This window comes from Xyrauchen texanus, chromosome 47 (assembly GCF_025860055.1).
Source record: "Xyrauchen texanus isolate HMW12.3.18 chromosome 47, RBS_HiC_50CHRs, whole genome shotgun sequence".
NCBI classification, from domain to species: Eukaryota; Metazoa; Chordata; class Actinopteri; order Cypriniformes; family Catostomidae; genus Xyrauchen; species Xyrauchen texanus.
Genome location: NC_068322.1, coordinates 16,290,888 through 16,302,511, shown reverse-complemented (window position 1 = coordinate 16,302,511; position 11,624 = coordinate 16,290,888). Strand labels below are relative to the sequence as shown.

At 37.8% G+C, this 11,624-nt stretch overlaps 1 pseudogene; it reads right to left on the bottom strand.

Moving 5' to 3' along the window:
• Positions 1 to 4,242: 4,242 nt before the first annotated feature.
• LOC127638868 (uncharacterized) lies at positions 4,243 to 6,787 on the bottom strand (annotated as a pseudogene).
• Positions 6,788 to 11,624: the final 4,837 nt, after the last annotated feature.

The window sequence follows — 11,624 nt, the reverse complement described above, 5'->3', positions numbered from 1 at the left end:
TGGAAGACCAAGATGCTTCAATAGCGGCCTTCAGCTCTTCTGCATTGTTTGGTCTCATGTCTCTCATCTTTCTCTTGGCAATGCCCCATAGATTCTCTATGGGGTTCAGGTCAGGCGAGTTTGCTGGCCAATCAAGCACAGTAATACCATGGTCATTGAACCAGGTTTTGGTACTTTTGGCAGTGTGGGCAGGTGCCAAGTCCTGCTGGAAAATGAAGTCAGCATCTCCATAAAGCTTGTCTGCTGAAGGAAGCATGAAGTGCTCTAAAATGTCCGGTAGAGCGGCTGCGTTGACTCTGGACTTAATAAAGCACAGTGGACCAACACCAGCCGATGACATGGCTCCCCAAACCAACACAGACTGTGGAAACTTCACACTGGACTTCAAGCATCTTGGATTGTGTGCCTCTCCATTCTTCCTCCAGACTCTGGGACCTTGGTTTCCAAATGAGATGCAAAATTTGCTCTCATCAGAAAAGAGGACTTTGGACCACTGAGCAACAGACCAGTTCTTTTTTCTTTAGCCCAGGTAAGACGCTTCTGACGTTGTTTGTTGTTCAGGAGCGGCTTGACAAGAGGAATACGACATTTGAAGCCTCAGTCCACTCCTTGTGAAGCTCCCCACACATTTGAATGGCCTTTTCCTGACAATCCTCTCCAGGCTACGGTCATCCCTGCTGCTTGTGCACCTTTTTCTTCCACACTTTTCCCTTCCACTTAACTTTCTATTAATGTGCTTTGATACAGCACTTTGAGAACATCCAACTTCTTTTGCAATTACCTTTTGAGGCTTTCCCTCCTTGTGGAGGCTGTCAATGATGGTTTTCTGCACAACTGTCAGGTCAGCAGTCTTCCCCATGATTGTGAATTCAACTGAACCAGACTGAGAGACCATTTAAAGGCTCAGGAACCCTTTGCAGGTGTTTAGCTGATTAGAGTGTGACACTTTGAGCCTACAATACTGAACCTTTTCACAATATTCTAATTTTCTGAGATTCTGAATTTGGGGTTTTCATAAGCTGTAAGCCATAATCATCAAAATTATATCAAATAAAGGCTTGAAATATCTTACTTTGCTTGTAATGAGTCTATATAATATATTAGTTTCACCTTTTAAGTTGAATTACTGAAATTAATGAACTTTTGCACGATATTCTAATTTTTCGAGTTTCACCTGTATATACAATACATCTAGGAAGTAGGTAGGCTTACTATAAAACTAAATAATATTTAATAACATAATTGAGAAATTGCATAAATGTTGATTCATGTTTAGTAGGAGTTGAGATTTCTGTGTCAAAGTGCTGAACTGAATTATAAACACTTTTTTAGACTAATCTGTTGATTAAAATACAATATGATTTTTTTAAATAACACGTTTCTTCACTAAAATGGTTATGCACCAAAATACTATAATGACTGAAATAAAGTCACTTTTTTTTTTTAAATATTGTTTTAAAGGAAGTGGATTATCGCAGTGTTGAAAAGTGTAAATACTTACCGGTATGTCTCTTATCCTGTGTTGTTTTTTTTTTTTTCCAATTCCACTCTATGAATTTGCTGTAAAGGCAAAGTATCTTCGGATCATCTTCATTTGTAACTGTAATCTTTAATATGATGTGCTGTATTTGCTGTCAGTGTAATTGTTTTAAGTGTGATGATGCCATCAAAAAATGTTAACTGTCTTGAGAACTGTGAATTGCAGTTTATTAAAAGCAATGAAGCAATGTATTTCTGATGTCTTTAAGAGCTTCCAAAATGAACTTTAATTTTCAAAGCTCACTTAAAATAATAATAATAATAATAATTCACATCAATAACAAGAAGCCAACCAAAGTTAAATGCATTTTTGGCTGGCTTTCCCACAAATGTGTACTCATGTTAGAAATAATATTCCGCAGGATAATATGTGCAAAAAACATTAGTTGTGTAATAATCATAAGTGGAATATATGAGAAATTATTATTCATTAAAACATCACATCTGGTTTGGCCCCAGTTTGTGGACATCATAGAGTCACTGTCTGAAAGTCACTCAAAACATTGTGGAAATACAAATAGAATTTATGTCTAATAAAAGCTAATATATCCATGACCCTGAAATGGCTCTTAATTTAGTCCCTTGTGTTTCACTAAATCAGTAGTTTGGTTTGACCTTAACAAAAGATAGACATAGATATTTCTTCTCTAGCTACAGTATTTTCTATAATGATCAAAACAAACTTCAAACTCCCCTCTGCGTTCTGGCGGCCAGTAGCAAGCCCCTCCGCCCTGGCAGAGGCTCCACCACTCCAGGTGTTCATAAAATCATAAAAAACACTCAAACACGCAGACAAGCTTCGTACATCTCTCTCCCGTCTGCTGCTGACTATTCTTAAATAATTACGCCTCCCCTCACTGGAACACGAGGCCGGTGTGGCACGCAGGTTGATGTCATTCCAGACACCGCTCGGCTCAGCACTGCTCACCACAACGTCATAAAAGGCTGTGTTGCAAAATAGATAAAGTTTGTAATGCATTTTCGCTGTATTTTCACATCTTACTGTCACATTTGGTATGCTCCTGCAACACGCTGCTTACGCTCCCAGTGTGAATACTTTAACCTGCTAACAAGGGTATCTGAAAAAAACAAAAATCACCTTCGCTTGCGGTTTATAACAGGCCTTACACATTTTTCTTTTTAATTAAATGAAGTAAGAAAACGTTATTAAATTACTTTTAATGAAATTATGAAATTGCTTACAATGTAACTTAATGCTTTTGTGGCCTCGCCTGTTGCCAACATTGTTTGACCCCTTTCTGTCTTTGACACCAACTGGACAAAGATGGCTGCTGAGCAAAATCTTGCCCATCAATGCTCTCTGAATCCCGTAGAAGGTCTTCAAGCCTCTGCATATTAAAATCTTCAGATAGAGAAAGAAAAATAAAAACATACTAGAAATCCAACATTGCAATTCCACTACCACTGACTTCTTTTGAGGCACTTCCATTGATTTTAATACAGGGACAGTCCAGTGATAGCAGAGAAGGCAGAGGGTGAAAGGATAGTTGGAAATGGGCAATCAAATCCATGACCCTTAAGATTCTGTGTAGGTGCTGTCTGTCAGTAGTGTTGCCCACTTAATTGTGAAACTAAACAACAACCATGTGATTTTGCTGAGAAACAGTGATGCTATTGTCTAAAGCAGTGGTTCTCAACCTCTTCTGCAGGGACCCCCTGACAGGCCATGTTTCTGTTTAAACCCTGAAATGGCACACCTGATTCAGTTAAATAAAGGCTTAATGAGTAGTTGACTAATTGATTAATTGACTAATTCCTACTCTTCCTACTCTAATAACTACTCATATTCTAATTAATTGAATCAGATGTGCCATTTCAGGGTTAAAACAGAAACATGGCCTGTCAGGGGGTCCCTGCAGGAGAGGTTGAGAACCACTGGTCTAAAGTGTTCCTATTTCTGTCATGTTGACAGGGCTTGATGCACCAAATTGTGGTAACTTTAATATTTGAGGCATGTTAGGGGACTGTAGAAAAAGCATTTAGAAAAGGAACATTGTTAGATGACTAGTTACTAAACATAGCAAAAGTGCAGGTATAATGAGGCTTCCTTTTTACGTAACTCCTTGTTTTCATTTGAAGCATACCATATTATGAAAAGTGTTTTTAAAGTAGTTTTTCTACTTACCAGGATCTTGGTAGCTAGTACATGAAGTTGTGATGGTGGAACTAGCACATGGAGAAGAACCGGTACCAACTATTTGGAAGTAAAAATAACAAACCACATTCCAATTCTTATTAGAGTACAATTCTTTCAAACTCTTTGCCAGATGTACAAAAATAAAAGCTGAATCCTTTGGCAAACTTGCAACATGGAAACTATCAAACCTAAATGTATTTGGCATTATAATGTAATTTACATTATGAATGTGCAAGCATACTTGCTCATACTCATACATATTGAGTAACAACAGCATTATCAAACCAGCACCTACTCTAAATCTCACATCACTCTCCATTTAATGTATTTGACATAAATTTGATAAGACGTACACTAACCAGCACTAACCACTAACTAACACTAACCAGCAGATGAACCTTTTTTCCTCCGTTTGCTGGTGGTCACACGCTGCCCATCACGGTCCCTCTTCCACCAATTATAATTAAAATAATACAGTTAACACCGTGATCTGATTACAAACAAGGACTGTTGCCCTTCCTTACCTGTTTGAAGATGTACGCGCATCAGGTGAACTGGGCGAACTGAGCCTTGCTTGTGACGTCTCTCCTCTCTCTTCCTGTACCTATCTCTCTCCTCTCTTCTCTGTCTTCCTGTGCCTCTATCTCCATCTCCTGCATGTCCCTCCTCTCAGTCTCTCCTATTTCACGTTGCCCCCCATGTCCTCTGTGGTCTTCATCATCTATTTCTCTTTCTGCCTCATCTTCTCCTGTCCTCTCTTGCTGCCCCACCTCATCTCTTTCAAGATCACATGCTGTGATAAAAAAAATAAAACAAAACATTTAAGATGCAGTATGTGGTTCAAAATGTGAGTAACCAAAGAAATATAAAAAGTTTAAGACAAAAGAGAAGTAGAACAAAATTACCCACCACCAGCAATCTAGATTGTGTGAAAAATTATCTGTACTGACATTTAAAACCGATCCAACTGGATAGGTACACAATACAGGATCAATCTTAATAGATTCATGAATGTACTGATGTTGTGATGTGACCTACCTTCTAACAAACCTTCAAATAGGCACAACATCTTCTCCAGGACCGCATGCGCTACCACTGGCAGCTCAAAGGGGCACTGGAGCTGGGCCCTCCACTTTTTGTTTTGTGGTCTGTACTTTCCCCACAGCAGGAGGGGAAAGTACCCAATGGCCTTCAGTTTCTCCACCTTAACATAGAAAAACATCCTGTAGTTGCTAATGGAATGATAGTTATATCAGCTCATTCGTGTGTGCTGTTGCTAGCTAATTGTTAACTGCAAGAGATTTACATTTTATAGAGAATGTTTCACAATAATCATCTTGGAACTACCTGTAAAATAACTGTTTTTTTGTAAAACACTTATGAATTAGGATATTTTTAATATAATGTAACAGTTTTTGTTTGGCAAACGCTTCTGCCAGTCATTGACCATTTGTTTTTTAACGATCTTTAACCAATATTTTCATTAATGGTAAACGTTTGGCACCCTGTGCTGCCATGCATTTCACAGTTTTTTTTTTTTACAGTGCAGTAAACCAAAAGAAAAACCTCTTAGTGTAAAGTGGCCTTAGATACTGGGGCTGAATGAATACAAGTTGTAGGCAGGGCTAAATTATGTGTATTGTTTTAATATTTATATATGGACTAGCTCATTACTATCTGAAATATTGCAAATGCAGTTGGGTTGATGACATCATGACACACAACTGCATGACATGACCATAGTTGCTGCTTCCTTGCACAATGTAAATACAATTCTATATTTCTGTAATGTTGACAGGAACCTGAAATGCCTGACCAAAAGAGAAAGACAAAATGTTTATTACCAGCAGGGCACTGTTGTCAAAAATCTTTGCCTGATTGCGGGACTTTTTGTGCCCATTCCTTGGCTCTGGTCCGGAACCCTTTCAAACGGGTCGTCTGCCTGAACTTCATGTCCAGCAGCTTCCCACACTGAGTAAGGGAGAGAGACAAGAGAGAGCAGTATGACTCATGGAAATTATTATTTTTTTTTAATAAAATCTAAACTGTGGTCCAGTTCATCAAGCATTGCTGATTTTCTAGCCCTCTATTTACAAGGGCCTAAATAATAACTTGGATACCAAGTTTATGCACTTCATTGAACAGACAGACTAAATATGCAGCTGAGTCAATGCACCGGCATATTTTAATAATATTAAAGGCATAATGCTAAAACCTAGTTAGATATGTATCCATATTTTAATGGAAAATACGAATGTCCATTATCTGGCCACAGACATTATAACTTAAAGGTACAGTTCACCCAAAAATGACAAATTTGTCATTGTTTACTAACCTTTAAGTTGTTCCAAACATATTTGTTTTCCTACAATGGAAGTCAATGGGTGCTTCAACTGTCTGGATACCAGCATTCTTTAAAATATCTTCTTTTGTGTTCAGCAGAAGAAAGAAACTCATACAGGTTTGGAACAACTTTGAGGGTGAGTAAATTATGACAATTTTTATTTTTGGGTGAACTATCCCTTTAAGTTGTCATTATTGTATGCGCTAGTGGAGATGTTGCCATTTTCTTAAAATATGGATAATCTAAAAGAACTGAGTGACCACAGTTGAGATTCACCACAATACAAAGTACTGTCTGTAATAGACAGATTCAAAGTCAAATATGTAGCCTTGTAAGAGGATGTTATTTAAAGGAACCAATAGTCAACAATTCAATAACAACAGGTACCTTTCCATCAGGTGGGAAATGTAACATTTTGAAAAATACCTACTGTGATGCAAATTTGTAGTGTAACAAAACAAAACTCTTTCTGTCTTTTGAATGATGAACTTAATGTCTCCACTGCAAACTCACCTGTTTTATTGTCACTCTATTGCATGGGCAACAAATACTGAGATATTTAATGCCAATTAAGTTTATTTTAATTTGGACTTAATGACTCTGGATTTAATGCATGAAAATGGGGGTTAGCAGTTAGACAGTTCAATAGCCTATTGCACATTATTTACCTTGGTGCATCTTCTATTGGCACAATTTATCTTTTCCAGGCAATGGGTGCACTGTCGAAGAGCTGATCCACCTGGCATTTTCACTACAAATAAAGTATCTTTTGACTTTGAGCTTCTCGAATGAAAAGGCTAAATCTATCTTGGTTCCTTAAAATTATCTTCTCTGATTTCAGCAGAATGATTTGTCTATTGGTAACTTGTTCTTTGTCGAACTTGTGGTCTACTACAGCATGGAGATGAAGTTGCTGGGGGCCTGACCAATGATCCAACGGGAATTGGCAAAAAATGAAAGATCTGTTTCTGAATGAGAAAAACAGCAAAGTTTTGACTAGCTCAGTAGAAGTATTTTTGTAGAGTAAATGTTCTCACACTGATGTGGGGTTCGTGTCTTGTTTCTTCTCTTTTGAATCTAGGTTTTCAATTAACTGATATGTAAAAACACTTGTGTAGGCCTATCTCTATCTTTTTATACGTATGCCTACATATATCAAAATACTCAAAGAGTTTCTGATTTATGTCACACAGCAGTGTATCACATTCCTGAGTGCAAATAAAGTTCCCTCAAGCTTTTGTTCCCTGTCTGTCGCTCACTTCAACGTTGTTTCGAAGAAGCGACACTATCGGTCTCTTTTGAGCGCCGAATATACCTCTGATCTATGAAAAAGGCCAATGAGAAGTTGGCAGACAGAATTTGCATGTCCCGCCCGGACATGCGGGTATAAATGCGGGGAAATGCGTCTTGACTTTTCACACCAATGAAGAATAAAATAATTATCATAACCCTCCATTGATCCCTTTACTTTTTTTTTTTTTTCAAATGTGTCAAAGTTTAAATTGTCTCTTTATGGCACATACATTTATAGCTAAAATGCCAGTTTCCATGAAAACTAAAAGCTCATACATGCTCCAAAGTGCAATATTTTTGGCTGATCAAATCTCTCTAATATTTTAACTTTGTGTAATGTTCAATTACTCAGTGTAAACAATGTAAAAGGGACAGTTCTCCCAAAAATTCTCTCATGACTTTCATTCTTCTGCTGAACACAAATGAAGATTTTTAGCTCTGTTGGTCCATACAATGCTAGTGAATGGTGACCAAACTTTTGTAGCTCCAAAAAGCACATAAAGCCAGCATAAAAATAATCCATATGACTCCAGTAGTTAAATCCTGTCTTCAGAAGTGATATGATAGGTGTGAGTGAGAAACAGATCTCCACTTTCACATTCTTCTTCTTTTGTTTTATGGTGATTTCCAACTTTAGCGCATATCACTTCCTACTGGTCAAAGGTGGAGATTTATAGTAAAAACAAAAGTACTTAAATATTGATCTCTTTCTCACCCACACCTGTTATATCGCTTCTGAACATATAGATTTAACTACTGGAGTCATATGGATTACTTTTCTGCTGCCTTTATGTGCTTTTAGGAGATTGGCCACATTTAATTGCATTGCATACAGAGCTGAAATATTTTTCTAAAAATGGTAATTTGTGTTATGTGGAAGAAAGAAAGACATACATATTTGGATGACATGGTGGTGAGTAAATTATGAGAAAATGTTAATTGTTTTTTTAATGAACTATCCCTTTTAGTCAATACAAAATTCCAATGTGTAACTGCAAGTGCATGTGATTACCAGAAGAGGGCCCTGTACTATTGCAAGAATATGCAATAATTTCTATAAAACCTTGAAAATACTTTTTTTTTTTTTTTTAAATATTGGCAAGATTTGCGATTGAGAATATCTTATCCAGCATGTGATTTAATGGAATAAGTCAATGCTTGTTAATGGCTAATGCTCTATGGGCAGTGGAACAAGGCACAGCTGGCATCAGAGGGCATTTTACACAATTTATGTGCACAAAGAAATATATGAACCTCCACCATTTGAAAAGTCCTTCTTTTAAAAGGTAATCATGAGGAAATTTTAATATTTAAGTTTACCACATAAAATATGTTGTGAAATGCAAATTTCATCAATGTAAACTAAAATCTTGCAAAGTCCTAATATGGCTCTAACAACCAGGTAAATGTCCCTCATTTAAAAGATGAGATGAGGATTCTGAAAGTCTCCTTTAAAAGACATTTGAAAAGACCCCAGATTTACGAGGAAGAGTGCTGTGGAAGAATGAGCTCTGGCCGATTAGTTCCACCCCCTTACAACCCTTTCGAACAATTCCAATAATTCTGCAGCCAAGGAAGAGGCCGGTAGATTTAGTGAGTATTGAGTTCTTGTAAGGGAAAATGCATCATTATCTATGATTGCTTTCAGTTAATCAAAGAGCCTTCATCATCAGATCCACTCGTCAATCAAACGTGAACATGACACATAATATCATTCACGATTACCAGTCCACCTGAAGGAAAGGACAAGAGTGTCTAATGGTTAATGTGTGTTCCTGGAGGACTGCTCAGATTATTCCTCCCACCTGTTCGTCCTTTGCAAAGGGCATCTTCATCATGTAAACAGAGACTGTATTACACACAGTCACACGTGTGTGCACGCGCACACACACACACACACACACACACACACACACACACACACACACACACACACACACACACACACACAAACATGTACACACGTGTGTGCACGCGCACACACACACACACACACACACACACACACACACACACACACACAAACAAATGGATTTTGGTGTGGATACTGGTGTTTTTATGGGAGGCAACCTCATGGTTATTATTCGTTTTCCTAAAATAGCCCTGCCCCATGCAGAAAAAAGCCATCTTAAACCTAAGGTGGTAACTGTAGTTGGCTGGTCATTCACCCTAACAGAATTTTCATTTTTGGGTGAAGTATTGCTTTAAGATGTTCTAACTGGTCTCACAGCTCTGCCAAGCTGGCGAATAGCTGATTAAGATGGTCTGATTAGCAAAACAGAGCAGTTTAACCAGCATAGCCAGGCAGGGAAACCAGCTTAAAGTGATTGTTCACCCAAAAAAGTAAATTCTGTTTTGGTGAATTACTAGCCAACTAAAGCAAAAAGGTTTAAGCTGTTTTTAATTGTCAGTATTTTTAGGAAAGCAGCATTGTTTCAAATGTCCTTCCAACTGTATTTTGATCTTTCCCTTTCTCATTCTTTTATTTCAGTCATTGACTGTTTCCGAGTACATCTTAGAGTACTCGGAGTCTGATGTAGTTTAATGGTTTGAACAACAGCTTTTTGTGCTATGGTGAGGTCACCACATAGCGGGTTAAAACAAAGTGGTACTCTCATTCTACAAAAGTTGCCAAAAAAACTGCCACACACACACACACACACACACACACACACACACACACACACACACACACACACACACACACACACACACACACACATTGTTTGGTTTCCATGTTTTATGGGGACTTTCCATAGACAATGGTTTTTATACTGTACAAACTTTATATTCTATCCCCTAAACCTAACCGTACCCCTAAACCTAACCCTCACAGAAAACTTTCTGCATTTTTACATTTTCAAAAAACATAATTTAGTATTATTATAAGCTGTTTTCCTCATGGGGACCGACAAAATGTCCCCACAAGGTCAAAAATTTCAGGTTTTACTATCCTTATGGGGACATTTGGTCCCCACAAAGTGATAAATACACGCTCACACACACACACACACACACACACACACACACACACACACACACACACACACACACACACACACACACACACACACAGCCAGTAGACCAATTTCCCCTCATAACTGAAAACGTAGATGAAAAGCCATTCATGGATTTGAATGTCGCCGCGAGCACTCCTAAAAATAAAACAGAAAATTTGATAGAGAAGTAGTAAAATAAACTTTCTTGAAGTTTCCCAACAAATACACAACATTTCTGCTCTATGGCTGTTTCATGCTATTCTTCTCATCATTATCTGTCACTGGCAGGTTGAGCAGTCAATGCAGGCTGATCATTAGGGGTTATAATGAGAGTGTTGCTGTCTCTATCCACTCTGACTCACTGGAGCCCTCTTGGCCTTTTCATTTTCTAAAGCACAGGCCAGCCCTCTCTACACCCACACTTGGGGAGGCAGTGTACTGCATGAGCACCTATCATTATGGATGCATGCTGTATTGTTATTTGTCATTGAGCAGATGCTTTCCTATCCAAAGTGACTTACAGTGGCCCACACTTACTAAAATGACATTGAGCAACAGGGGGATACAGTATGTGTCTGCTGAAGTACAATGGTGTTTGATTTCTCATAGATCTCTACTTTCAGAATCCTCATCTCATCTATTCTCAATTTGTATCTCATTTTGTTATCATCTTGTATCATCACATCTCAGTCTTATCTTGTCTTGTCTTGCCTTGTCCTGTCTGGTCTGGTCTCGGTTCATCTCGTCTCATCTCATCTCAGCTCATCACATATCAGTCTCATCATCTCACCCTTGTCTCATCTTAATTTTATATAAATGCCTCTCAGTGCTGACAAGTAACAGATTACATGTAATCTGTATTACATAATCAAAAACAAAGTAATTGTAATTGGATTACATTACATTTTATAATACTTGGAATTGGACTATATGTACTTTTTATATATTACATGATTACTTATTAATATGGCTATGGCAGTAAATTGTTAATAATGTATTGATCATCCTACTCATTCTCTTTCAATATTTAACATTTTTCATTCTAAATCAGCACACTGCTGACGTACGTTTGGTAAGTCTCTAGAGTGTTTTCGGAAGAGAGGGGGAGGGTTGTGTGTATTGCACTCAGAACTGATACTCGCTACTTGCCAGCCAGGTGAAGATGGAGCAGTCTACCTCAGCATTTAACCACTGCTTCTATAGAAATGATATAATATTTAAGAATCAAATTACATCAATAGAGTTCAGCTGAGACATTGAACTTAATTGCTTTAAAGGATCTAGTGGATTC